The sequence below is a fragment of the Humulus lupulus genome, chromosome X, assembly GCF_963169125.1.
Source record: "Humulus lupulus chromosome X, drHumLupu1.1, whole genome shotgun sequence".
Lineage (NCBI taxonomy): Eukaryota > Viridiplantae > Streptophyta > Magnoliopsida > Rosales > Cannabaceae > Humulus > Humulus lupulus.
In genome coordinates, this window is record NC_084802.1 from 228,391,346 (window position 1) to 228,396,317 (window position 4,972).

Sequence of the window (4,972 nt, forward strand, 5' to 3'; positions counted from 1 at the left end):
AAGTGTATGGTTGCTTAGTACTTTTTTCTAATACTAAGAGTCTAAGACCTCTACTTTTTGTCTTCAGTACACTACTGCAATAGATATTTGGAGCATAGGATGTATTTGCTTAAATGCTTATAGGAAAACCACTGTTTTGTTGGGAAAATGTGATACACCAATTGGATCTCATTACTGATTTGCTTGGCACACCACCCTCCCCAGCCGAATCCACTGGAAGGGTTCGTTTTTATTCTTTCTATCCATGCTAGTCACTCATCCGTAGCAAAGATAATCAAGATTCATTAGATAAAATATTTAAGTAGCTTTTCCTTGAATTCTCTTGCTGCAAACACTATATTCATCATGCTTAAATACTTGATTTTTAGCTTTTGCGTTTCATTTTATGGCTTGTTTCTTAAATTTAATATTCTCAAATTTTGTGCTTGAGTTGGGCTAGTGGCCCAAGATAATTTGGGCCAAGTGTCCACTGTGTACTATTCTCAGCGAGCTCGCTATGTACTATGTTATGAAGAGTTGAACCAAGATCATTAAACAACACTAACCATGACTATCAAAAATAAACATTATTTAAGTAAGCACATTACTATTTTGGATGACTTTTGTATTTCTTTAATACTATTCTGGTTCCTCTTACTTTTTCGATTAAGTTGATTTGTGTTGTCTAAAGTTATTGCTTGTTTTATTGAATTAGTCTTAGATGTGTACACTTAAATATAGAGCTCACCACAAGATTAAGTAGATCTTATCTGAATGTACGACCTTATGAAGTATTTTTGAGATTTAATGCTAGACTTGTCTAATTTTTGCAAACCCATTTCTTCTTATAAGTTAAATCACTATACTTGTTGATGAAATAAGTAGTCAAAAATGTCAGATTCATAGTCTTGAGTACTGGATTCTTAACATTTGCTTGGCCAGGTAGTCTCTTGGTCATTTCCTTTATGTATATCTTATCTTGATAGAAATATTTTCATATATAATCAACTAACATCATGAAACATTCATATTAGTTGCTCCTCTGTTTTTGTATAATTGTTGATTGTACAAAAGTAGAGAAAATATTTTGCACTCACTCTCTCTCTCACAGAGTCTATCAACTCTCTCCATCATGGCTGCTCTGAAATCAACTCTCTCTCTCTCTCTCTCATAGCTAAAGCAAGACCCAGGTAACTCATGAAGTAGTTAGTCTCTTGTGTAGTTTTTTTTTCCTTTCAGATTTCAAATTAATATCGAGAAAGTATTTTGAATTTAATCAATATATATTTATATACATATATTTGTTTCTGATTGAGATAATACAGAGAGAAAATGAGATTTGAGAGAGATAATACATATATTTATATCGAAGGGGTTGTGCATATTCTTGAATTGATGCTAAATGAATTGAGACAGTTGGCAGGGGCTATAATTTAATTACGCTTGTTCTCTTGCTTTTAATTTCATTTCTTATCCTTTGTGGGTTTAGCTTCTATAAATATATATGTACATCTTTGTGCCTATTGATTGTCTATAGTCCGATTACTTTGTAGAAATAAGAATTTCTATTTAATGACACATTTGGTATGTATATTGTTATTAGCTTGTTGTTGTCTCGTCTGTTTGGGAGTATTTCATGGAAAAAATTGCATGTATAGACACTGTGAGATTCATAGACTTAACTGGTTGTGAGTTTAGGCACCTAAGGGATGGCTTGTACTAGTTGGCTAAAAGCTAATTTAATCACAGCTATGCCCAGCTAGCTGTTAGTTACCAATTCTCTCTTTTATTTTGTTTATGTTTTTCTATATGTTTGTGTGGATATAGTGGTTTGATCTGAAAGATTTTTTTGTCTTATTTTGTGTTTGATTTTTAGTATCTAGCTTTTGATTATTCTTAGTTTGATTTTGACTTTGGTTCTGCTTTCTTTGTACTGAGTTTAAAAGGCTTTTAGAGCTCATTTAGAGCATTTAATAGTACTGAGGGGAACTATTTTATGCTTATACCACTTCTTTTGAGTGATTAAAAATATCTAGAAATGCACCACTCTTAAAAGGTAAGCAATGTGAGTACAAATATGTAAGCAGGGAAAATGTTCTCTGTTGGTCTTCTGGAGGAAAAGTGTAGTGAAATGTTATAATATGAGGTATTATTGCTAAATAATGAGATATGCTCTATGAAGGTTAATCAATGTGATGTGTTAACAGTGTCTGGTCCATTCAGATGGAAATTATATTAAATGGTTAATTGGCCCTGTTAAAGCTCTGTTACATTATTGTGATGAAGCTTTTGATGAATTATATTATTTTTATGTCTGGCCGTCTGACTTCAGAAAGTTTCACTCACATTTCACTGAATTTTACTTCTACAAGAGCTGTTGCTGTCCTTTTACTTTTAGCTGTTGCTCTTCTTTGTGTGTACGAACTTTGTGTTGTGTATGTTACAGCTGGTTCAGCAATTGCGTATCAGCAATTGTCTTAGCAATTAACCTGCTCTTTACTCTATGACTCACTCATGTCTTAACTTTGAATTTTAAAGAACTAAATCAAACTTAGTTTATCAATTTAACATTGAATGTTGTTGTATTATGTTGCGTTGCAGTCTACAATGAAGACACGGAGTGTGTTGATTTTACTAGAATTGGAAGTGAAGATCAGATCATTGTGGCTGGTACAATGAAGCAACTTCAATTGCATGTTTTTTTCCTATCAAATAGTACTGTAGGAGTGTGCAACTACTCAAATTTTGACGTGTTATTATGTAAAAAATTAAACTCTTCAATATTTTGTGCTGAAAGTAGTAACTTTTGAATATGTTGAATATTTAAGACTACTTGAATACTTAAAGAACATTTTGTTGTTGATGACAGTGTTGAATGTCTTAAACTAATTTGTGGATTGTTAATACAATTTTGAATGTTTCTACTTTTTGTTATTTGAAAATCAAGTTCGTTTGATGATGCTAGTATATATTAGAAAGTTAATTTTAATTATATAAATAAAAAATAAAAATATAATAGAATAAATTAGTGTTATATAAATGAATATATAATGAGAATTTAAACTTATCTAAATATTAAAATAATACGAAAAATGTGTTATAATATCTATTACAATAACACTTTTTATAAGTAAAGAATTTTGTTACGCAAACTTCATTATATAACACAAAAAATGTGTTATACTAAAGTGTAGTATAACACAAAAAATGTGTTATACTAAAGTGTGGTATAACACAAATTTATAAGTATTGAAATGTGTTATATAATCGACTATAAATAATATAATTAAACACTTATCTATTTATTAAAATAACACATAAAGTGTTTTATCGTTGACAGTATAATAACACATCTGTATAACAATGATAAAGTGTTATGTAAAGTACCCTGACCTACGCTAACATAGTTGGTCTTAACACATCAAAAAGTGTTATGGTATGTTTTGATAACACATTTTTGGTGTTATTAAAATCATTTTTTCTTGTACTGCGTGTCAGTTCTGTTAGTGGGGTAGCAATCCTTGAGAACCCTTCCACAAAATGCCTGTAATAACCTGCCAATCCAAGTAATCTCCTGATCTCTGAGGCATTCCTTAGCCTTGGCCAATCTCTGACTGCCTCAATCTTAGCTGGGTCCACCTTGATCCCATCTTTAATGACAATGTGACCAAGGAAAGTCACTTGTGGTAGCTAGAACTCACACTTCTTGAACTTCGCATACAGTCTGTGTTCCCTCAGCCTCTGTAGAACCAACCTGAGATGCTGCTCATGTTCTGCCTCCAACTGAGAATAAACCAGAATATCGGCAATGAAGACGATCACAAACCGATCCAGATAATCTTTGAACACCATGTTCATCATATCCATAAAGCTGCTGAGGCATTAGTCAAACCAAATGACATGACTAAGAACTCATAATGCCTTTATTTGGTGCGAAAAGTCATCTACGATATATCTTCCTCCTTGATCCTCAACTGGTGATAACCAAATCGAAGATCTATCTCTGAGAATACCGTCTTACCCTACAACTGATCAAACAGGTCATCTATCCTTGGCAGAGGATACTGATTCTTAATGGTTAACTTGTTAAGTTCCCTGTAGTCAATGCACATGCTCAAAAAATCGTCCTTCTTTTTTACAAATAGGACTGGTGCACACCATGAAGAGAAACTAAGTCTAATAAAACCCAAGGATAACATCTCCTGTAACTATACCTTTAGTCCCTCTAACTCAGTTGGGGCCATTTGGTACACTACCCTAGACACTGGCTCTGTCTCTAGTCCTAATTCAATAATAAACTCTATCTCCTTATGTGGCGGAAACCCTGGTAAATCCTCTAGAAACACATCCAGGAACTCAAAGACTAATCTAGCACTTCTAGTCCCATGGGCACAACCTAAGTGATATCTACTGCACTTGCTAGGAATCCTATGCAACCACCTCGCAATAGGTCTCTAGCCAAAGAATACAAATGGATCCTTACCCTCAGGCTCAAAGGTTACCATCTTCTTTTTGCAGTTTATGGTTGCCCCATATTTTACTAACCAATCCATGCCCAAAATCATGTCAAACTCATTCCTAACTAAATCTATCAAGTCAACTGACAATTCCCCACCATCCATTGTCACTAGCAATGATCTAATCCATCTTCTAGAAACTACTAACTCCACAGTGGGCAGTAAGGTTCCGAACCCCACCACATAATAAAAACATGGCCTACACAGTCTATCAATTATCCTACTAGAAATAAAAGAGTGTGTAGCACCAAAATCAATCAAAACAATATAAGAGGTTCCAACATTAGAAAGTTGACATATGACTAGTGAGAGACTAGCCTCAGCCTTTGCCTGCATCAATGCAAACACTCGAGCTGGAGTCGAGCTTTCTGCTTTCCTTGGTTCTTCCTTTCTTGCTATCGAACAATCTTTCTTTAAGTGTCCCACTATCCTGCATCAAAAGCAGGCCTTTGCCGGACACTCACCAACATGACACC

General features: G+C 33.8%; 1 long non-coding RNA gene across 1 annotated transcript; it reads left to right on the forward strand.

Moving 5' to 3' along the window:
* The first annotated feature begins 1,139 nt into the window (after window positions 1–1,139).
* LOC133804194 (uncharacterized) lies at window positions 1,140–2,840 on the forward strand. Its single transcript, XR_009878350.1, has 2 exons — window positions 1,140–1,169; window positions 2,618–2,840. It is a non-coding gene; the product is annotated as an uncharacterized LOC133804194 (long non-coding RNA).
* Window positions 2,841–4,972: the final 2,132 nt, after the last annotated feature.